The following is a 24,916-nucleotide window of genomic DNA, read 5'->3' on the forward strand; positions in this document are numbered from 1 at the left end:
AGATGGATATAAGCCTTCTTTCGGCAGTAGTTAAGCTCTCCTTCACAAGACAGACTATTACCACAAGTCATGATAGGGTGAATTTAGCCCCATCCCTTTATCTCGTCCTTGGGCACACATATGTCCTACATTTCTTAGGATACAGCATGAAGCTGTGACCAAAATTTAAGTGATAGATAACTTTTGGAAGGTTTTAGTTATCCAGACAGATATAAATATACTCCTGCCTTTTAAAATATGACTTTCAATTTCCTAACAGTCCAGTAGAGGACACAGTTACTTTATCACAGCTCCAAGGAAAACATCACAGGAAAAAATCCATTGTTTTGGCTCTAAGCTTGAAGAATAAAGTAGAAAGAATAAAAAGGGCTCCTCAGTGATCCACTATAAAGACAGTCACAGAGAGATAAAACAATATCCCAGAGCTATTCCCTATTCACCAATGCAAAGGTTTGATTCCATACAAAACTGTCAGGCATGAATGCCAGATGTTATGAGGAAGATAGGAAGGCCTTATTCTTAACCTTAGTTAAGCAGCCCTTAGTCCATGTTTCTTCATATCAGAGTTAGCATTCTAGACTGAAGATTTAGACATGCCGGATGAATCAGGAGGTTGGGTACGTGTTTAAAATATAAAGAGTAAAGACAAAGATGAAACTTTCACTTTATCCAGCGAACATCAATGTAATATCAGCAATGTCAGCATTACCGCTTTGGGCTCCACATGAATACTGCTCACAACCACAACAAAAACCCTTGCCCTCATGGAAGTTACGTTCTGTCACCAGTGGCGGTCATACAGTTCAAGATAACCCAGAAGGAGTCTTGAGAACCAAAGGAATGTAGTGGCTAGAACATAGAGAAAGAGAATAATTAAAATAATAAAACCACGGGAAAGTATAGACATGTTTTCAGTCTTGCCCGAAATGAAGACATCCTTCAATCTCTGCATAACTTAATTTTTGAAGATCTCATTAAACATCGTCCTCATATTGTAGATGTCCAGAAGACTTGTACAGAATCTCCGCTGATCACCATAGGGCTTTCTGAAAGTACAGTGCAAGGCAGAAAGCAAATGAATGGTTTTGAAAACAATGGGGTGACTAAGAGGACAAATCTATATTTAAATGACTGGTTTAGAAAAATATAGAGGAACAGGTCTGTGTTATAAATGGACTCTTCCATGGAAAAGTTTTTGAAATTCTATGCAATTGTGAAAATGTGATTGTCTGAGGCTAACTGCAGTGCCCTGGGACATTCTGGTTTACAGAGTGTTTCTACTACATTTTGTCATTTATCCCTTTTACAGAAGTGATGCAACCCAGACTCATACATAAAATATACCTCTCCAACTCTGAATCTGGGCTCTCTGCACAGGTGTTAGGTGGTCCTAAGAACTGAATGCAAGTTGAGAGCACATGGGAATTTGAAAATTATAATGAAAGCTTTTGACTTTCCAGAGCTATTAAATGGACTGGGTACTCATCCTTAATTCATCAAGACTTACAAATAATAAAAGTAGCCATTGAATATAAAATGCAATATGCTATAATTTTTAAAAACTCACAAGTATTCTTTGACTTTGGTTTGTAGTTTAGACTTATTTTATACATTAACTGAATATCATCGTTCTAGTGATATCTGTGAGGTTATCAGCTTTCAGAAATCCTGGGGAAATTTCATTTTCTGAGGCTGCCCCTTGCTAAAGATTAACTCTCACTGTTTTTTTTTTTATTAATCTTCTTGTCTGGCAATGTTTATTTAAGCTTTGCTAATTTCTTCTTTCTGTGCTTATCCATTATTTTCATTTTTTCCCAACACCATTTTACTGTTTTCTGTTTCCTCTCTTTTGTATTTTCTTAGAGACTTCCCTGCCGCTACTTTCTACTACAATTTGAGGTTCAGGATATTGCATTAAATCTGGAAAAGTATTAACTCGAACTTAAACAGTGGTTTAAAAAGGTAATAAAATGTAACATAAAATACAAGTGTATAACATGTAGTAAGGCTAGGTATGGTTTTGTCAAACATTTCCCACATATATGATATGTGATATACTTTTTTTGGGAGTCATCGTAAAAAATTAAAAGCCATTCAAGTGATGAGTGTTAAGGACTTGAGAAAATTATACATTATTATTTTTTGAGTAGCATATTGTAAAAGTTCATCTAGGCATTGGTTATAAGACAGAGTTAATAATTGTTTTCCTTATGATTATTATTTGTTTTTAAATTTTTATATTAGTAGAATTTGGCCTTGTTAACATTTGCTATAATATTTATCCATATTAAGTATGTTCAGACTGGAATGAATTCAGTTCATGGAACAATCTGGCATTCAGTAAGGAGGTGAAATGAGGGTAGATTTAAAAAAAATATTCATACCTAAGAGCCCGGTTGGCTTGCTCCCCTGGGAGCTGTCCTTCAACTTCCAATCCGTATAACATTACATACAAGATTTATTTTAAAGGCAATTTTCCTCATGAAAAATATTCTCACCAGTATTTCATGAACCAACTTACTACTAATAAATATTTAACATGAACATGACAGATGTGCTTTTGTATTAATGAAGTGAGAGTATTGCTGTCTCTTGTATGAGATTGCTGTCTATTGTATGTCTCTTGTTTACTTTTCTTTCCACTAATTGCTATGCAAGTTCACATGAGAATAAAATTTTTTATATATATTTAAGAAATATAATTCAGGGTATCATTTAGAGTAAAGAAATTCTCTGTTTTCCAAATAATTACTTGATTATTTATGATATCAGTCTAGAAGACAATCAAGAACTAACAGAATTTACTATCTGAATAAAGACAATGTATTTTAATATTTATTTAAGTACTATTAAGGGAATATTTAATATAATAAAATGTTTATATAGAAAATTATATACCTATACTTACAAAGATATAAAATCCATATCTATACATCTTTCATTTTCAATTATTTATCCCTACTGCCAAAAATATTTCAAATTTGTGGAGCATATAGAAACAATGAATAATCTTATGCTGGGGACAAAAAATTTGGTTGAGAACACAAATTTCCCATTTCCTTGATATATGTTGCCAGCAGATTTTTTTCCAGAAATTCAGACTGTAAAAGTCTGAAAGGTCTCAAACATCACCATTTATGGATTGGGGAAACTGAGACCAGTAGCTGAGATGTTCCAGCCTGCTGCTGTAGAATAAAGGGAGTAGTGTTTTTCCACGCCAGGACTTCTGAGCCTGGTTAAAGTTCGCTTTTGTAACTGTGATCCTACAGTCATTCTCCCAAATGACCTGTAATCATATACCTTAAGTCATCACCACAGCCGTAAGCTTCTAAGGACCAACAGAAGCCACCTAAGCTGTCACATATGATGACAAAAAGTTAATCAAATATGTGCATATTTATATACTTAAACTGTAGCACCTAAAGGTTTCTAATTATATTCAATTAAGAAATTTTACATGCCTGAAATTTAAGCACTATTTTCATTTTGAATTCAATGAACACTTAGACAAATATACATACATTAGGATGTAGGTATGCAAAATTAGGATGTAGATAGACAAAAGAAAAGAGAAAGAGCTTGTGTTAGATTTTAAAAAGGTAATTGTGTAAAGTGCTTCCCGCACAAGCATGGGGCCTGAGTTTGATACCTAGAGCTCATGGAAAGCCAACTATAGGATCATGTGCTTGCAATCCTAGGGCAGGGAAAGGTGGTACAGGTGGATCCTTGGGGCTCAGAGACCAGAAAGCCTACACTACCCAGGAAGCTCCAGGGCAGTCAGAGACCTGTCTCTAACATATGAAATTGTACTCACTCCTACACATGCATGCATTCTAGAAAGAAACAGTTTAATTTCATTTAATTGTAGAAACATGAGTATTAGGTTTTACATTTAAGATAAAATATTTTATTTATTTTGAGTCTCTAATCACGAAAACCTTGAAATATGACACTGGTTAAATGTGTGCTCTATGACGTTATACCAATGTAAGATTTAGTACACTGTAATTCTAAAGTGCATTTGATTCATGTCTCATCTCCTCATGGGTCTTCAGTAACTTTCATTTCTCCTTCACTTGATAGAAGAAAAACAAGATATATGTGTATGACTTACAAGATTTCCAAGAATCTGTATTTGAAATAAACACAGATCCATCCCGGGAGATGCCTTTTCAAGATTGTATGGACTTGCAAGGTTGTACTAATCATGCCCAGTAAACCATCACTTGTGTGTTTAATAAATTAACATTTTTTATGAACTCGTTTTAGTGTGCATCCAGGAATTCAGACAATATGAAGAGAAGTAATGAGTTATAATTTGACTCTCAGGATTGAGGGGATGCTGGGGCTGGAGAGATGGCTCAGCAGTGAAGAGTCCTTGCCGTTTGTCCACAGGACCTGAGCTCACTTCCAGAACCTACATCTTACAACTGTCTGTAGCACCTCTTCTGGCTTCAGTGGATGCCAGCATTCACATGTACACATGCCCACACACACATACACACAAGCACATACAGTTTAAAATATATCTCAATAAGGAAGAGAATATTATATATATATATATTATATATATATAGAGGATAATATATATATATGTATATATATATATCTTTAAGGAAGAGAAATACAATGTATACAAAGATTCTGCCTAAGGTATAATCTCAAGTCAAATTGCAAGGGCCTGCATCTTTTCAAAGTTTTCCAGAATTAACATTGTAAGGAACAGAGGCCCTATGAGCCAGTTTATGTTTGGACAGTATGTATTGATATGCACATCTGGGGTGAGCATAGATGCTTCCTGCTGGACTTTTAGAACACAACGAGTCACAGAAATAGAGCTGATCACATAAATCTGGGACATCTAAATGGAAACCGTGATCTAATGAGCTGTACAACTACTTCAGGCAAAAGTGCTACTTTTGTGTGGGTTTTAGATAAATATGGTTTTGAGATCAGAGGCCTTCCTTCACCATTTGCCTTCACTAGCTATACTGTGGACCCGTGTGTTACCGCGTGTGGTCTGCGTGTTACCTGCCTGTATGCTTGTATCTGCCGGTGTATGACCAGTGCATATCATTGGTTGCATAGGTGTTGCCCAGCTCCTGTCTGCCTAACACCATACGTATTGTTGTCTTATCTCTCTGTAACTCCTGCATCCAGTCCTATGATAACTCTCCTCCTTTCCATGGATTGCAGTTTGGACCCCACATGTACATGTACACTGTGCATTTCCCTATACTTTTCTTCATTGACTTAAGATTTAGAACCATTTGTGACCCAGGGAAGCCATGTCGCCACTCTATCACTAATAACTAATATAGCCCTGAAGTTGCAGCAAATATAAAAATTATATTGATGAGTTGACAGGAAGAGAATTGGTGAGCTTTCATTGATTCTGTATCTGTGCAATGGCTGGGACAGAATGATAGAAAGGCACTGTACTTTGTCACTGGAAACGTGTGCGTGTGTGAGTTATTTACTTTTTACTCTTATTTACTTTGAATTTTGTAGGATACTGAGATATCTATACATTGTCAAGTTGATAAAGCTAGGTCTAAAGGGAATGGTTAGCACATCCAGAACTCTCACTTAGGAACAATTTCTAAGATTCGGTTTGCTATTGATGGAATATGCACTTTATAATGTATGTGCTATTAGATGAATATATGTCATTCAAATTTATTTGAGAATAAAAATATTTTACTTCTACTCAACATTAAAGCTCTTGTTGGATTTTGAGTATATTTGAAAGTGTGATATCATGGTTAATTTTTTAGCCACAGAAAGTATGCACTATAAAATTTTTATATCTCTGCAAAAATGACTACCAGGCGATCTTCATAATGCTATGGGTGTGTGAAATATTACATGGTGGTCATGACCTTGGTTCTTCATTTAATATAACTGTGGATGATCTAAACTGTGTTACAAATTTGTATATAATTTAAAGTAGCTTTTAGAAATCAACAAAGGGCCATTTGACAGCTACAAGTCCAATAATTAATAATATATTATAATTGCATACATAATTGATATTAATAATAAATTAATACAACAGTTGACTTCTCGAGGTTATAAGTTAATTGTAGAAACAGAGAAAACAAATAAAATGTAGGAATTTTCACCAGATTATTAAAAATAGTATAATGACAAAGATAAGTACAAGGCTGAGTCTAGCTGCTGATAAATGCACAGTAAAATATTGACCATATAAAATGTCATGTGCTTATGACATGTGCTCACTTATGAAATTGGAAAAAATTTAAGTAAGAAAATTAATCTTCTGTTATGTTTTCATTCCAAGGATCTGGATTCTTGTTTTTCATTCTCTCTCTCTCTCTCTCTCTCTCTCTCTCTCTCTCTCTCTCTCTCTCTCTCTCTCTCTCTCTCTCCCCCAGGCCCATGCAAGACTCCATGGCCCTGGCACTTCTTACTTCTTAAGCCCACTCCTCTCAGATGAGCTTTGGCAGAAGCTCTGCTTGTACATCTGGAATTGCTCAAAGGTCACTGTAAGTATGGTGTCTTTATTACTAGTTTATTCCTCCGGTCCAAGACTCTTTCCAACATGCCTGGAGCCAGGGACTCCTAGCCAGAGAATAGTACTTCGTGTTTGCAGAGACCTTACGGCTTTGCTCACTGTTTGCTTTCTTACTGAAGAAGAGAGCTTTTATTCTGCTAGCTGTTAGGCAGGAAGACTTTTCAGAGCTTAAAAAACAAGTTCTTTGTTGAGCAAATGCATTTCTGCCTTGTATGTTTAAACATTGCTAAGTAAAGCAAATGTAGAGAACTCTGTTTTATAGTAGTGTCTACTGAGGCAGGGTAAGTGTAATAATTTCTCCAACTTCATGGCTTCTGATTTATTTTTGCAGTAGTTTTCAAATTACCAGTAAAGCATACACAAATATAGGTATTATTTTATATATTATATAATATTATCATACACACAATATTTGTATAGTATATAAATTTTATAGGTATTATATACCAGGGGATTTAATTTTTTTCATGGTCTTAATATGCCACATTCTCTTTGTCCATTTATCTGTTGAGAAACATCTAGGTTGTTTCCAATTTCTGGCTTTTATAAATAAAGCAACAATGATCATGGTTGTATAAATCTTTCTATAAAAGGGTGAAGCGTTCTTTGGTGACATATCCAAAAATGGTCTAACTGGATCTTGAGATAAATCTAGTCCCAACTCCTGGAGGAACAGCCAAAATGGTTCCCAAAGTGGCCATACATGCTATACTTCCACAACTGTGATGGAGGAGTGTTTCTCCTTATTCTGCATCCTTGCCAGAATAAGCTATAACTTGTATTACTGATCTTTGCCATTCTGAAGGGTATAAAATGAAATCTCAAAGTATTTTGATTTACATTTTTCAAATGACAAATGATGTTGTCCAATTCGTTCAGTGTTAGTCAGACATTTGAGTTTCGTTCTTTGAGAATTCTCTGTCTTGATATCCATGATTTTGGGTTTCTCTATATATTTTAGATATGAACACCGTATCAGGTGTATAGTGTAATTGGCTGTCACCTATAATCTCTTACACAGAAGTTACTTTTAGAAACAGGACTCGAGTACAATGCACTGTCTGCCTTTGGAAGGCAATGCATAGGCATTGAGAAAGTCCATTCTGACAGAGACAAAGTACATGCATTTGGTTCTAATCAAATATTTGGTGAGAGTATTCCAATCAGAACCTGAAAGGCAGAGCAGAGCTTAGGTAACCGTTAGCTCCTGGATAGGAGTTATAAGTAGAACTATTGTTTAAGAAAGTTATGCTTACCACTTCTGTCCATTTTACAAGTTATTATAAAGCAAAGGTAAACCTGAGAAATAGTCTTCTGGTTCACAAACTGGAAGAAGTAAGTGGATCTAGAAATATGCATAAGTCCACTGTTGAAAATCCAGTGTTTTAGAGCCTAAATAGGAAGGGAAATGATTTTTTCCCAATGCTATCTGTAATAATCATTAAATTAAAAACTTTCATTTGATTATAGTCCTTAAATTGATTAAAATTCTCATCGTAGAAAAAATTTAAGGTGAGATCTCCCCACTTGTTATGACGGATAGACTTTAAAGTAGTCAAATTGAGAGCAAACAGAAGGATGGAGTTTAGACGCTAATGACCTCTAGGAGTTTTGCAGACCGGGTATTTGCTAGTGTGGGTGTAGTTGCTAACCTAGGAATGCCTGAAAACAAACAGAAAAGATGCCTCTTAAGTATCTGAGGGAGATGTACTGCCAAAGAAACCACAGCCTTGACTGGAGAGACCTTTCACTGGGCAAGCCTGAAAATGGCCTTGATTCACATCCACACTGAGGTGAGCAAGAGCTGAAAAGATGCGCAGTCTTGAAGACCCGCATTTCAGAATAGAGTCAAAGTAACAAAATAGACAAAGGTTTCTTTCATCCAGTAGAAACAGCAGCTACCCACTGTGTGCTCCCTGTGTTCTGCAAATGTCAGCGCTCTAATTGACTGGGCTGTATATGCTGCCCATTCCTTTCCTTTCTAAAAGGGGGTGAACCATTTTAGAACCAGAGAGTTCACGTTTTGCAGAGCATTTGTAAATACATTTACATGGGAAGGAAAGTTAGCTTTTCCACTTACAGGTCTCTTGACCATGAAAAGCCCCCGATTTACTTGGCGTCAATGGATTTTACTCACGTATGCTGGGCCTCCAGGCTTAGGATCTGCCTAGTCTCCAGGTTGCTTGCATGTGGAGATACCGTCACAGGTGGGAAAATATAGACTACATATTTGGTGAAAATGATAATAATAATAATGATAATAATAATAATAATAATCATCTTAATAAATAGTAGTAGTAGAGTCTTCATCACAACGTACATTTTTGCCTTTGTTTAAAATGTTTCAGAGCATGTCAGGAACACAGATTACTGATGAACGGTGACGTGAAGTGCTTCTACAAAAAGGACCTTTTAGGTTCCTGAGGTCGCTCCTGCTCTTCTGTGGCAAATACTGAGTGAGGCCTGTGTGAGATGTAAGGTGTCAATCACCCAATGGAAGTCTCACCATGAAAGGAAAAAAAAAACACAAAAAACAAAAAACTTTGCTTATTCAAATCAGATGTGTGTTATGTACAAGACAAAATCTTTTTTTTTCCTACAAAATATGCTATTTGGATTTCTCACTGAATGTTTTTAAAGTTGAGTTCACAATATTTTTTAACACTATTTCTTAGAGGGGACCAGGCCAAGACTGATGTAGACTGTACAAAAGTAAAGGAAGTATTGCTCTTTTTATGTTTAATATAGGGAAGGGGGACACGTGTGTGTGTGTGTGTGTGTGTGTGTGTGTGTGTGAGAGAGAGAGAGAGAGAGAGAGAGTGTGTGTGTGTGAAAGACAGAGAGAGTGTGTGTGTGTGTGAGAGAGAATGTGTGTGTGTGAGTGTGTGTGTGTGTGAGAGAGAGAGAGTGTGTGTGTGTGAGAGAGAGAGTGTGTGTGAAAGACAGAGAGTGTGTGTGTGTGAGAGAGAGTGTGTGTGAAAGACAGAGAGAGAGAGAGTGTGTGTGTGTGAGAGAGAGAATGTGTGTGTGTGTGTGTGTGAGAGAGAGAGTGTGTGTGTGTGTGTGTGTGTGTGTGTGTCTGTGTGTGTGTAGACCAGAGGATATGTTATAGGTGTTGATTTCCACAAGATGGGTCCTAGGGATAAAGTTTAGGACGTAAGGCTTGGCAGCTAGTACCTTACCCCGTGAGTCACCTCAGTGGCCCAGAAACCTTTCCTGTTTAACAAATTTTGACTTTCTCAAAACATGCCCCCAAGTGCTCCCGAACCATGGAGGAATTATTTGGTTCTCAACATGTCTTGTCTTTTATGCTACCCCACCCCAATCTATATGCATTGTTTCTAGCAGAGGGTATTGTTTCCTTCTGTAATTACAGACTTGTAGAACTAACTATATGGCATCTGATTTTATTTGAGTGGATCCATTTTCCAAATTTATTTTTACCTATGGACACTAGGGTGAGTGATTACATGTTTTGTAAGAGTTTGAACAAACAACAGGTTTTACATCAGGGATACGAAGCATTTAGTAAGTCAAAGTTTCTAAGAACACTAATACATAGTGTCAATTAGACACTGGTTTACATGGGAAGAAGAGTCAAGATGTTTGTCTAAAGTGGGACTGCCCTGGAATATTTATTTTTCCAGTTAGCTATTAATGCAGCATTTAATAAAGAATAAAGTTTTATAGAAAAGGTAATAGTGATTGTTAAAGCTAGTGGGAATTAGAAAAAATAAAACTTTGTTCTATAGGAAACCAAACTGGATAAAGAAATGTAATATAGATTTATTTCTTAGGTAATAAGCACACATATAATTTTGGTTTTATAAGTTGCTTTTTCTAATCATGTTGTTCATAAAAATGTATTCATTGTTCAAGTCGGCAGATAAAAGATTTAAACACAAAACTGGATGAACTGTGAATGGAGAGCTATAGACCGTGCTCTGGTCAGTTCAGTTTGTTAATGTCATAGTTTAAACATAGCTCTCTTTTTGTTGGCATACTTTTAATATTCTCTCTCTCTCTCTTTCCCTCTCTCCAATCCTCCCTCCTTCCATTTCTCCATCCCCATTTCTCCTCAAACAATGTCTTTCCCTTAAACTGTCCGTGAATATAAGGTAACTCCTCCAGAATCCCCTTAACACGAGTGCTGCATTTATGTCTCCCAGGATTGGAAATGGATCTGACTCTGAAGCTATTGTTGGATTTTATGACCTGAACATAAATAGTGAATTCTATAGAATAGTAAGTTCACTGATACTTTATTTGCAAGAATCATGTTTTACATCTAAGACAGAATGTTTACTATGATTGGGTAAACTAGTTCTCTTCCAGTTGAAGAGATTTTCTAAGGTGCACTTGGGAAAAAGAGAAGTCAATATCATTCAACTTTAGGAGTGATTTTGTATTGCTGTTTTAAAATATGAATCTTTAAATAGCTTTAAAAACCCAACATAAATGGAAATAGTGATTGTAATAACACATTAAAAGTGTATTACTTTTTATTCATTAAATCACATGAATTGTAAGCCCCTTGTGTATATTTTCTAGCGAGATAGAATATTTCTCTCTTTTCCATGGCACTGCACAAATCCTCTGTGATAACGGTTCACGTAGATAGACTTGGCTTTAGATAAATTAAACGATTTCTATGCTGTAGTATTAATTAAATGAACCACTGGAGAAATATGTGTGGGAACAGATTCTGTACTGATTAACAGGGAAGCATGTGCTGCCCAGAAAGAGCCACATTGGTCCCCCTTGTGTCACTGCTGCTCCATAGGTCAGAGCAGATCCTTTCTCTCCATCATGTTTCTAGCGACGACCCTCCTTATGTTTTCAAAATGGTTGAGATGGTTTCGCATTGAGAGCTCTTTTATGTGAGCTCTAAACTCTAAAGAGCCTTTCAGCTGATTATTCTCTTGAAGGCACGAATACTAATCAACACTTCATGTTTCTCCATTCGACGTCTTTCTTTTTAACAAAAACAGGCAAACATGGCATACTTTGCTCTTTAGAAACACTATCAAAGTTAAATAAAAAACACCAAGTGCCATCTGTGATGGGACTATAAACCAGCTCCGGAACAATTAATGGGAAAAGTGATTAGTTTTAATGAATTGCCTGAGAGGATCGGAATACGTCACTTGTGACTTTTTATATATTTACATGAGTGAAGAGTACTAAAGTTAAAGTCATTAAACCTGTTTATTTATCTCAACAGTCTGAAGCAGGAGTTTACTTCACAACATTAAACACACTCTGTCCTTTGTGCCCTTAAATATTGGTGTGTGTGTTGATTGTCCACTGTTGTTGGAAGACGTGTAGTAACGTGCCTTACATTACTTTAGGAACTCAGTTTACAGTAACTACTTCAGTTATTCAAAGTCAAGTGCCAGAATATAATATATCATTGGAACAAAATAGAGTTCCTATAAAAAATAACTAAAAGAATCCCTTAGAATGAATATATAAAGTTTAAGCAGGAAGAAAATATTAAAGACATCTCAATTTCTTCTGCTGAGGGAGAAGATGTCCCCATTACCAGATGTCCCTGAAGGACACTGAGGTATTTGAGAGTAGAACACTAAAGAAAATGTGTCTGCTTTGGAAGCAGGCTAACTTAACGCAGATCTTTGCTACAATCTGAAAATCCCCTTTATCCTCATTTCTACATATTGAGAAATTGACTCAACATTTACTTGTCATGGTCACAGGGCTAAAGGTCTCTGAACTGTGATCATAAAAATCACACCTATAAAAGCTACTTCAGTTTTCCAAAGCCAAGATTTGTTTTTCTGCGCAGAGTGAATGCAGTAAGACCCAGCCAATATGAAGCCTGGGGCCAGACAGTGAGAAAACACATATAAAAGTTGACGCTTTAATATATGTTTGGAAGCATAGTTTCCCTTAATTAGCCCTGAGCATGACATTAGAACTCAGTGCTTATAATGTTGCATTTACAGTATCTGTTTATCCTGTTTCTAAACTGTGTATTCTGGAAAGAGCTGACTGTAATGGTGCCATTCTTCTGCACCTCATTAGGACCCATTGCCCAGGACACAGCAAGCACATGGCCAGTGTTAGCTGACTCTATGAGAAATAAATGGGAGAGAGGGCAAATGAAGCATCCGACTGTTGTTTGACGACAGCTGAATAAAACTCTTCACATTTAACCATGTGTGTGCCCATCAGCTCAGTAACTTCACTGCTGAATATTTCTCAAAAATGGGTGATGAAGTATGCACCCAAGATGTGGGTGCATCTTGCCCATATGGTGACTTAGAGCCATTTTAATACTGTTTCCAATAGGCAGAAATTAGAAACCTCATAGTTTTCTAATTTTAAAATATATGCAGTAGATCAGGAGTGGAAGAGTGTGAAGTCATTAAAAATGATGCACTTATGCATTTATTAGTTGTAAGAATCTTATGATGTAAAACCATGTAATTAATATATGTATTATATGTAATAACAAATGGTTACACATATTTACCACCATTTATAGCTCCTTATATTTATTCTGTATGTGTGTATGTTTGTATGTGTGTGTGTGTGTTCGTGTGTGTGTGTGTGTGAGAGAGAGAGAGAGAGAGAGAGAGAGAGAGAGACAGACAGACAGACAGACAGACAAGACAGAAACAGAGACAGACAGAGAAACAGAGAGAGACACACACACGGGAGGGGGGAGAGAGAGAGAGAGAGAGAGAGAGAGAGAGAGAGAGAGAGAGAGAGAGAGAGAGAGAGAGAGAGAGAGAGAGAGAGATTGTGTTTACACATGCACACATGAGTTCAGTACCCACGGAGGCCAGAAGGAAGTGTTGAGCCTTCTGCAGTTGGAGTTACAGGTTGTTGGGAACTGCCTGGCATGGGTACTACGACAAAACTTGTGCCTTTTGGAAAAGTAGCAAGCACTATCAATCATTATTCTACATTTAGCTTCAAAAATCCAATCTTATTGCCATCATCCACCAATCACATGTGAAGTTGGGGTGGAGAGGACATAAATATTCAGATAAAAGCAATATGTTGGAAAACTTCTTTGTGAAGAAAATTAAGAAATGGCAAGGACTGCAGTCACTTTATAAGTTTAAAAGATGTGTCCAGTAACACAGTTGATATTAAATACCAGTCCACTATCAGAAAGAGAATACTTGGTTCTAATCAGGTTGGCTCAAAGCTCATTGGAAGAAGGAGGTTTATAAGAAATAAAACCACAACCAAAACCTTTCCATGTTCTCTCTGGGGACAGCGGTGTATTGCAAGCTGCCAGTCATCTTAGTAGAGAATGAGATGTACCTGAAAGTACTTAGGTAGACCCCAGCACCGATCTTAGGTAGACCCCAGCACCGATCTTAGGTAGACCCCAGCACCGATCTTAGGTAGACCCCAGCACTGGTCTTAGGTAGACCCCAGCACTGATCTTAGGTAGACCCCAGCACTGATCTTAGATAGACCCCAGCACCGATCTTAGATAGACCCCAGCACTGATCTTAGGTAGACACCAGCACTGATCTTAGGTAGACCCCAGCACCGATCTTAGGTAGACCCCAGCACTGATCTTAGGTAGACCCCAGCACCGATCTTAGGTAGACCCCAGCACTGATCTTAGGTAGACCCCAGCACTGATCTTAGATAGACCCCAGCACCGATCTTAGGTAGACCCCAGCACTGATCTTAGGTAGAACCCAACACTGATCTTAGGTAGACCCCAGCACTGGTCTTAGGTAGACCCCAGCACTGGTCTTAGATAGACCCCAGCACTGATCTTAGGTAGGCCCGGCACTGGCTAGCACTGATTTTCGGTAGACCCCAGCACTGATCTTAGATAGACACCAGAACTGATCTTAGGTAGACCCCAACATCTATCTTGGTAGGCCCAGTACTGAATTGAACACATAGAAACTGACCTTTACATTTTGAATGAGTTTGATTCTAGAGGTAAAGATAAGGTTAGGGGTCAGCCAGGTGATTCTGCTGGTAAAGCGACTTTCTGCTGTGCCGTTTACCTCAAGTTTAACCTCCTGCATCCACATGGTAGAAGAACACAGAGTCCTGCAAGTCGTCCTTTGACCCCTGCATGTGTGCTCTAGAGCATACGCACTCACAACCCCTCATGCACACAATAAATAAGTATATTAAGCTTAAAAAATTAAAACGTGAGGTCAGAACATGGCATTTCAGGAAACTAGCCTACTGAAGCAGTTGTGGAATAAACTTTCAACATTCATTTCAAGCTTTTAAGGCTTTTAAACCTTTATCCTTAGGTCTTCAGTTTTAGAGAGCTGGGAAGGGCATTGCCTGGGTCCATGAGGGTGTTGTTTCTAGGTTTGTTATTATTCACTATGATCTTTGGAGTTGAGCATTCCAAAATGTCATAAAGTGGTAGAGTTCTAAGCACATCTACCGTGGAGAAATTCTGCACCGCTGACAGTCATCTTCTTCTATAATATTCTGGCTTCCTTGGCAACGAGTCTGCCATGTTAATGCATCGCATCTCATTTTCTCAAGGAGGAGCTTTCTGCACACTACTTCAAAGTTAGTTTGGGGAATTAGGCTAAGAAGACTAAATACCTGAGACTACCAGCTCCCCTTCCTCATGTGAAATAAGTGCAGTTTTACTTAAGGAGATGCTCTGATTACTCAGCCCAGCCAGAAGTATTCCCTTTGACTTTTGCAGAAGATATTAATATTAATTTTGTTTCTTGAACATTTGCCTTTCATAGGACAGACTCCTCATGGGTGGCTGAGGCTCACATATGCTGTTTGTTATGTTGCTGTATCAGTTCCTGATGATACAGCATGTAACTAAAATCTAAATTAAACCAGTTCCATGTGTCCCCGATGCCATGGTATGTGGGTACACACTGTGGTGAAGGAGATAAGAGGAAGACTAAAATACTTCTGTTCTCTGAATATGACATAGCATCATTAAAATCCTTTTGGAATATTCTTATTGCCCTCCCTAACAACAGCATTCCAGAGAAAAGAACTTTTAATATTTTCATCATAATTCCTACCATTTATATGGTTACTTATCCTTAGCTTTTAAAACATTTTTGTAGTGATATATAGCAACATGGATTTAATGTATCAAAATTGGTTTAGAAAAACGAAGGACAGTTTGTTTATTTGGTTGGATTAAAGTCCATACTATATTTTTCCTGTTTTGTCAGAAGTGAAATAAAATATTTAGTTACAATGGCAGTCATACAGATGATATTTGGTTGCTTATATGGAAATGTTACACTAATGGTAGCATTTATAACATCTAGAGAGACATTTTTATTAGTAGGTTTTAATGTTTAATTGAATTTCTATTACTGATGCATAAAATGCTTAAAGATGATCTTTATTACTGAACTATTTTATTTTAGACCATACAGAAGGGGGTTTTGTGGTTATTTCTCATGCTTCCTGTATTCATTGTGAACTATTTATCAATACCAAGTGTAGCATACCTTAAATGGAACAACTTGCTTCATCTGAAGGCTCTCAAATCCCCATCTTCAAGATGGATACTTATCTCAAATTATCATCTCCAGATGTGTTTCCAAGGTGGATTGTGTTGTTATTCATATTTTTGTTCCTTTACTGGAAGATAGCTTCTTTGCTTGATAGTGTCCATGAAAGGTCTGTATCTCTAGAGTTTGGTTGTCACAAACAGACTCCTTTCAGGTACTTCAATGTCTGAACAAGATGAATGTTACCTTCTGGATACATACATGAACATATTCAGCTATAGTTACATGCACAAGTCTTGCGTGAGATAAAGTGGGTTAAAATCAGAGATATTGAAGCCTCAGAGCTAGAGGAGATGTTCTTGGTAGTTGGTAGCTGCTGAGGGAGAAGGAATCACTTTTCTTCAGGGCTACAAGCAATGGCAGGTTGTCCATGGCCCTGTGGGTGATTGTATACCAATGTATATCTGAGGAATTCTAACTGGGCTCACAAGAATAGTACTTGTTCTAAAAAGTGGACATGAAATTGAGAGGGGGTTTTGTCATGGGGCCCTGAGGGGAATTGGAAGTGATGCGTGGGAAGATGATACAATCAAGATGTATGGTACTTATGTTCAAAAAATTTCAAAGAATAATTGAAAAATACTATTGAAAATGAACCTTTAGGGACTGGAAATGATTTTTTCCCCAGAGTAAACAGGGTAGTTCTTTAGTCCTTGGATGTTTCTGTTTCTGTTTCTAGCTAGCACGAAATTCGGTCAGCCTGTTGTTCAAATTCTTAACATACTGTCTTATTTTGTCAATTCCTCTGCTGCTGAGTTTCTTTGAATCACCGTTGGCGCCATTTTCCCCTGGAAGCGTGGCAAGCCTATGGGACTGTTCACGTCCTCCCATGGTTCTCAGTCATCCCTGACAACTGTATAGACAACCTGATGCCAAGATGCTCTTGCAGACAGGAGCCGGGTATGGCTGTCCTCTGAGATGCTCTGCCAGCATCCGACTAAGACAGATGCAAATACTCACAACCCCCTCCCCACCGGATTGAGCCCAAAATCACAGTGGAATAGTTAGGGGGAGGGCTCAAGGGGATGAAGGCGATTGCAACCCATAGAATGAACTACAGTATCAATGAATCTGACCCCTCAGAGCTCCGAGGGACTAAACCCCCAGAGAGTATACACAGGCTGGTTCATGGCTCCTGCTACGTAAGTAGCAGAGGAGTGCTTCATTTAGCATCAGTTGGAGGGGAGATGCTTGGTCCTGTGGAGGTATGATGTCCCAGAGAAAGGGGATGCTAGAGGAGTGAGGTGGGAGTGGGGGAGTGGGTGAGAGAGCGCCCTCTTAAAGGAGAGAGGGATGGTGTGGGGTTTCATGGAGGGGAGACCTGGAAGGGAATACCATTTGAACTGTAAACAAAATGATGAATGAAAAAGGAAAAGAGTAATACCAGAATGACAATTTGCTGTTCTGTAAACGCTTATGCTTACACGGAGGCTAGAGGGTTAACTTTTGGGAAATGATTACTTTGCATTGAGACTGAGGAAAGTGGTATTTTTTCAAAGTCTTGTATTTTTTTCAAAGCAAATAAAAGTACATATGACTAAATAGTTATTAAGGTAAACTCTGTCAGAAGCCTCATTATGCCATCAAAATATGTAAATTGCTTTAGTGAACTCCATGTAGTTACCATCATGGTTGCCTTCTCTGTATTTCATAGGATCCTTGTCCAGACTCCTCCTTCACTTACACATCATCCTAGCCTGTGCTTTTACTATTCGAGCTGAGTCGTTCCCCTCTGACTTCTCCAACTGAAAATAAAGTTGAGTACAATCGAGGAAGATAATCAACATCAACATTAGGTCTCTGCAAGCATAGCTCTAGGGCACACATGTATAAGTACCTGAACATGTGCATATGCATTCATTCATGTCATGGACACATAGAAATACACAACTGCAAAAAAAAAATAGCAACAACAATGTGAACTCTCAGATCAGTTCTTAGTATTTTTTTTTTCTCATAAGCATTCAGACTACTATTAATTATACAGCTATAAAAACAGTTTTTGTCCTTTTGCTTGATATTACAAATAAACCATAGCCACAAGATCTAGCTTATATACCTAAATTTTTCTCTATTAAATTCAAGTGTCCAAGATACTGTAATATCCGGCTTTTTGAACTTAGCCGCTGCAAAGCATTTACAATCTTCTTTTGACAAATTAAACTCTTTATTTATGTCTTTCATTCCTGTTTGTTTGTGCTTTATTTTTTATGTTAGAAAACCAACCACTCAAAGTCAGAAAGGGTGAACAAAAGCTAGTCACTGTTAACTTCCAGATTGTGGTAGCCTGAATGAAAACACCTCTGATACACTCATGTATTTGAATGGTTGGTGGCCAGGTAGTGGAACTGTTCGGGAAGGATTAGAAGGTAGATCCTTATTGGAGAGGGTATGCCATTGGGAGTTGTCTTTGACATGACAGGCCCAGTGTCTTTCTTCCTGATGCCCAAGAATATAGGATATAAAGTTCTTAGCTACTGCTGTAGAACCATGCCTGATTGCTTCCCACAATGATGATCATGGACTAATCCTCTGAAAATTTAATTCAGGCCCAAATTAAATTCTTTCCCTATAAGAGTTGCCTTGGCCATTGTGTTTCTTCACAGCCATAGAACAATGACCAAGATACAGGGCGAATAATTATTTTGTTCATTGAGTATTTGTCTTATCCCCATTATTTCTGCTGCTAGTTTGAAGCCTTCTGATTTCTCACAGGACTTTTTACCTATTTGAGGTGGATTTTCTTCTGTTCCTGTGCCTGACACATTGGCCCAGAAGTACTGTACAACTTGCTGAACAGAATGACTATCAAAATTACCAAATTTCATTATTTAGTATCTTATTCTTTGAACAATTTATGGTTGGTATTTTTGTCGACTCAAAATTTAATAGTAACAAAATTTCTTCTTGGTAGTTCTTATATGAGTGATGTGAGATTGCTCTAAGACATGACTATTTCTATATAGTGTGGTTCAATAGGCATGAAAGTAAATTGGCCAAAATTATTTTGGCATTATTTATAAATTCTATGTGAAAACGTCAAATATGAAACAACATAAGATGTTTTATACCATAGCATGGATCTTATATAAAGGCTTACCTAATAACAAAGGAAATTGTTTTAAGGCAAAATAATCAATACATAAAGAAGAAATGGAAGCAATTGTTCTTTTTTATTTGTTTCCATTTCATGTATCTCCATCATGGTTTATATTTTATGCCTGGTTGCTCTTGGCTATTTTCATTTCCTGGAATGTTTTCATTAGTTTTGTGTATCTTTGAACTCTGAGGAGCTTTATTATTCACTCTGTCACTCTTCCTTAAGTTCTTCTTTCCTCCATAAAAATATCCATTCAGGGAAATAAAATATAAACAGATCTTTTTTAATACTTTGCTGTGGAAGGAAATGTTACTCTATGTGATTTTAAAACTTAGACTGGTCCATTCCAAAGTCCTATTCAGGAAATTTAAGTAGACAAGTAGGTGTTGTGTTATATAGCCACTTCATCATTACATAAAATATGTCTGTTTCCTCTTGTTACTGTAGCAAATTATCATAGGCCCCTGAGGGACTATAAGGTTCTTAACTAATTATGTCCAATTATTGAAAAGTTAGAGTTACATGGATTAGCTTTCCATAATAACCTAAGTTATCTGGAATTACAGATCAAGCTCAATGCTATACAATAAAAAAATATACTTAACCGCGAGAGAATAGCTTTCATTTTCTAGTCTAGGGTTCAATAGGATTTTTAATTAGGGAGGGCTGAGTACAAAGATAATGTAATACAATAATAATTAATATTAATTTAGCCTAGAGCTTAGTGCCTATGTTTAACCATCAGTAGACTTGTTTGAAAACATTTAGCAACTCTTTTCAGAATGAGACAGAATCCCCTAGGAGGATACTTGGTTTTTTATTTCCCAGACTTGTTCTACACCCATGTTTTGCTTTGTAGGTTCATTGTTCAAGTGAAAAGCTTCAAATCCTACTTGAGGAAGAAATTTGATACCATATTCCTGTACCCTGAAATCACAGATATCACTCTGTAAGATTCTTTTATAAAGTGTCCTCTATGAGAGCAGTTTGTATTGCATTTAGTCACTTTATATCCCATATCATGAAGACAATGTGCAGTAAATATGACATTCTGTGAAAATTATGTCAAAAACAGACTGATAAATAAACACATTTAGTACAAATATTTGATATATATTACTTTAAAGATATTTGATTTAGCTTTATTCTTGCTACTTTCATACCATTTTATTTTAATTTTCTATCTCATATTATAAACACAAGCATTTATATTTAAGATATTGACGCATTATTACTTACAGTAATTATTCTAAGAGTTGGGAAATAACTTCTATGATTTTAATACTGAAATTAACTTTGTACATTAAATGTCCATAGCCCCAATATTTAGTATAGCTCATTAGAAGATATTAACATCGTGTATAGGGCGTTTTGTTAAAATACTAAAAAATTCCCATCCTTTCTATACCCCTGTCATCCTACACTTCAATTTTATCATTTCTCATATCAAGGAGTGAGTTAGAAATTGCCATTTCTTTGAGCATTTCAAATACAGATGAAAAGAGAACTGTGCAAGCTCCGAGTATCACTCTCAAGATCTATCCCAGCTTTGGCTAATGTTTGGAATCCTTCTAGCTGTCAGTAGGCTTTAAAAATAAGTGGCTAATGATGTTGTTATTCAGCAAGTCTCAGATTTATTTAAAAAGGCCTGATATGGCTGCACTTAATGCTGATCCCAGTGATTGTGACTATTATGCTTTTAACTCATACAACCCTTCTTGGTTCAGAATAAAAAGCAAGAAGATGTAGCAATTATACTTAATTATAAACCTTACTTATGCTCAAATAGATGTACAGAAAACACAAACACGGTGATGGCTACTGCATGTGAGGGACACTGAGGCAGCGGCATTGATCCATTCTTTCACATTGCCTAGAAAATAAAGTCCAATCGCACTATTTATGCTGTCTTAGAAGGGAGGCAACAGAAAATGCACTAGAGCTTATATTTAAACAATTCATCAGAGGGAGTTGTTCAAAATTTCTTCTGACTTTTTGAAAAATCGATTTCCATTTCATGGATGGTAAGAAGAAAGCTAGTAACTCCAAGTTGCAATGATCAATACACTTGACAACATGATATTATATTCGACACGAATCTAGGCTCTGTGACTATAGAGATTCAATGATAATCATAATGAAATTTATTTAACATATGGTTTAGTAGAATGTAGTTGACTTCATCATCAGATCTGAGTTGGTTTGTGTGACTTCTGTCAACTACAAGTCAGCTATGTGCCTTCATGAATCTTGACTGACCTTAGAGATGGTGCTGGTCTATATTACAAGAATAAATAATCTCTTTTTTGGTTTTCCAAACGTTACAGTGTAGAAGCTCAAGAATATTCACTTGGTGAAGATAGAAGGGCCAGTTCACACATGTGTATTCAAGCCTCCATGTGCTTCAGAGTTACTAGTGTCCCGTTTTGTCCAATCCAATTAATTGACTAATCTTGGAGCACTACAAAGTTCTATTCCCAAAGCATTAGACTATAGAGAGATGTGAAGTAGTTAGGCCATCAACAGACATATTAACATATTTAACAGACATATTTAGCACACATATTAATTTAAGTTAATGACCAAAGGGTGCCACAATATCTTTTGGTACTTAATGGCCTCTGTGTGCTCACTTCTAAAATATTTTCATTTCTACTCATGTGAATCATGGGATATAAATTCCCAAAAAGTAGTGTTCCATGTTTCATTAAACCCTTTATTTATTAGAAATATACAAATCATTACTTAAGTTTCTTATTTGAGACATTTACTAGGACAGAAAGTTTTTTTAATAACAATACTTGACTATAGTATAAATAGAAGACTTTGGAATTTGTAAGAAAACAGCAAAGATGTTATGAAACAAAATAACAAATTGCCTCCTACAGTATTTTCTGAAGCTAGAGAGAAATACCCAGAAAAACCTGAAATATATTTTTGGTAGCATATTACAATTAACACAATGTAAAGTAAATTATCTCTATCTTCTAATAAAAATCAACATAAATTATTTCAATAAATTTATAATTAGTTTACCATTGAATATTTAAGAAGGCTAAAATTTTATATCAATGAAAATTGAAAGTACCTGAAGTAAAACACATTTAATAAGAATGTTATTTTGATCCATTGAAGGGAATAAAAGAAAAAGAAATTTGACATGGGGCAAAAATCAGCCATCAGTAGTTATTTCTAATTTACATAGTATCTCAGCAATGAGTTTTAGTTATCAAAATATTGAAAATGCTGTAACCTTCCAGATTTTCGAGAGAATATCAATTCATATATACAGTACTTAGAAGATAAAATGACAACAACATCTCCTTGATGTTTAAATTTGCAAGGACTTTTGGATACATATTAACATTGAATCACAAAAATTATAGCACACTGTGAGTACTTTATGGTCTGGATTTGCCTGCATTGTGGTGAACATAATATTTTGAAAATAGTTTTTGCCTTCCTATTCCCTGCCAAGGGTATTCTTCTTCCCCTTTTAAAGAAGGAGTGAAACATTCACATTTTGGTCATCCCTCTTGAGTTTCATGTGTTCTGTGTATCTAGGGTAGTTCAAGCATTTGGGCTAATAGCCACTTATCAATGAATGCATACCATATGTGTTTTTCTGTCATTGGGTTACCTCACTCAGGATGATATTTTCCAGTTCCCTCTATTTGCCTATGAATTTCATAAAGTCATTGTTTTTGATAGCTGAGTAATATTCCATTGTGTAGATGTACCACATTTTCTCTATCCATTCCTCTGTTGAAGGGCATCTGGGTTCTTTCCAGCTTCTGGCTATAATAAATAAGGCTGCTATGAACATAGTGGAGCATGTGTCTTTTTTATATGTTGGGGCATCTTTTGGGTATATGCCCAAGAGAGGTATAGCTGGATCCTCAGGTAGTTCAATGTCCAATTTTCTGAGGAACCTCCAGACTGATTTCCAGAATGGTTGTACCAGTCTGCAATCCCACCAACAACGGAGGAGGGTTCCTTTTTCTCCACATCCTCACCAGAATTTGCTATCATCTGAGTTTTTGATCTTAGCCATTCTCACTGGTGTGAGGTGAAATCTCAGGGTTGTTTTGATTTTCATTTCCCTTATGACTAAAGATGTTGAACATTTCTTTAGGTGTTTCTCCACCATTCGGCATTCCTCAGCAGAAGGAACACCCATTCAGAGCCTGCCCCACATGTGGCCCATACTTATACAGCCACCCAATTAGACAAGTTGGATGAAGCAAAGAAGTGCAGACCGACAGGAGCCGGATGTAGATCGCTCCTGAGAGACACTGCCAGAATACAGCAAATACATAGGCGAATGCCAGCAGCAAACCACTGAACTGAGAACGGGACCCCCGTTAAAAGAATCAGAGAAAGGACTGGAAGAGCTTGAAGGGGCTCGAGACCCCATATGAACAACAATGCCAACCAACCAACCAGAGCTTCCAGGGACTAAGCCACTACCTAAAGACTATACATGGACTGACCCTGGGCTCCAACCTCATGGGTAGCAATGAAAAGCCTAGTAAGAGCACCAGTGGAAGGGGAAGTCCTTGGTCCTGCCAAGAATGAACCCCCAGTTAAAGTAATTGTTGGAGGGAGGGTGATAATGGGGGGAGGATGGGGAGGGGAACATCAATATAGAAGGGGAGGGGGAGGTTTAAGGGGATGTTGGCCTGGAAACTGGGAAAGGGAATAACAATCGAAATGTAAATAAGATATACTCAAGTTAATAAAGATAAAAAAAAAAGAAAAGAAAATAGTTTTTGGACTTGTCTTTATTAGAAAAGAATGCAGAATTTTAACTGTTGCTAATGAAGTCTGAACAATTTCATGTGAATGTGATTAATAATTAGCATGAGGTCTGAAATTCAAGAGTAAACCTTGTTTTATAGTCTCATTGATCACAGAACTCGAAAACAATTCTCTAAAATAATAACATATTGATCTTTATGGGAACTATTTTAATAAAAATAATATGCTTCCATATATTTGTGCAACTATGACAGGAAGGACAAACTATGCAGTTTCTGGCAATTTAAAACTATTCTGGATGTCTTATATTTTTAAATTTTACTTTTATGTGTTTATGTGTGTATCTTCTAGCATGGCCTATGTGTCTGGGTACTGTCGGAGGCCAAGAAAATGTGTCAATTCCCCTGGAGTTGGGGATACAGGTGGTTGCAAGCCACTTACCATGGCTTTTGAAAACTGAACCTGGATTTTCTGAAGAGTAGCAAATACTCTTAACTACTGAGCCATCTCTCCAGCCTCTAAATGTGTTTTTTTTTAATGGACACAGCATTACTATATCAATTATTGCTAGGGAAGGCAATGGGAGATTTAAACTAAGCAAGCCATGAAATTTCTTCATTGATAGACTTTGCTCTACTCACTACAGCTGTGTATTACAATGAAGTGACAACTGATGGGCAAGGTGACAAGGATAGAAGAGTAGTCACTCCATTGGAAGCTGATGTAACTGAAGCAGCATGAAGGTTCGTAAGATTTTACAAGATGTTGAAGGTTTACTATCAGAAAGTATAAAACGGGAGTAGCACACTCGTTGGAAAGTAGTGGTGGCTCTTAGAAATTCAGATTTGAATTAATTACAGTCTTACTGCTTTTATTACTTCATTTAGCTTTACATAAAATGCTTCATTAAAATATACTTAACAAGAGATCATTAAATCTATTAAACAAAATGAAGTGGGAAAGCATAAAATATGTAAAACTGATAGCATATAT

At 36.8% G+C, this 24,916-nt stretch overlaps 2 long non-coding RNA genes across 4 annotated transcripts in view; one reads left to right on the top strand and one right to left on the bottom strand.

Moving 5' to 3' along the window:
- The window catches only part of LOC148002476 (uncharacterized), a 56,606-nt gene extending 32,683 nt beyond the window's left edge, over positions 1-23,923 (top strand). The window contains exons 4-5 of one of the 2 annotated variants that reach the window (XR_015632986.1): positions 6,399-6,509; positions 23,298-23,923. This is a non-coding gene — a long non-coding RNA (uncharacterized LOC148002476). Of the gene's footprint in view, positions 1-6,398; positions 6,510-8,886; positions 11,068-23,297 lie in introns of those variants that run through there. The other variant, XR_015632985.1, reaches the window with a different exon arrangement.
- On the bottom strand, positions 648-15,418 carry LOC134481049 (uncharacterized). Of its 2 annotated transcripts, XR_015632984.1 has the most exons (3): positions 14,449-14,872; positions 8,859-9,001; positions 648-1,046 (listed from the first exon to the last, which is right to left on the bottom strand). It is a non-coding gene; the product is annotated as an uncharacterized LOC134481049 (long non-coding RNA). The 2 variants fall into 2 exon arrangements; XR_015632983.1 differs by lacking the exon at positions 8,859-9,001 and having other exon boundaries at positions 14,449-15,418.
- Positions 23,924-24,916: the final 993 nt, after the last annotated feature.

This window comes from Rattus norvegicus, chromosome 11, assembly GCF_021556685.1.
Source record: "Rattus norvegicus strain SHRSP/BbbUtx chromosome 11, alternate assembly SHRSP_T2T, whole genome shotgun sequence".
NCBI lineage: Eukaryota > Metazoa > Chordata > Mammalia > Rodentia > Muridae > Rattus > Rattus norvegicus.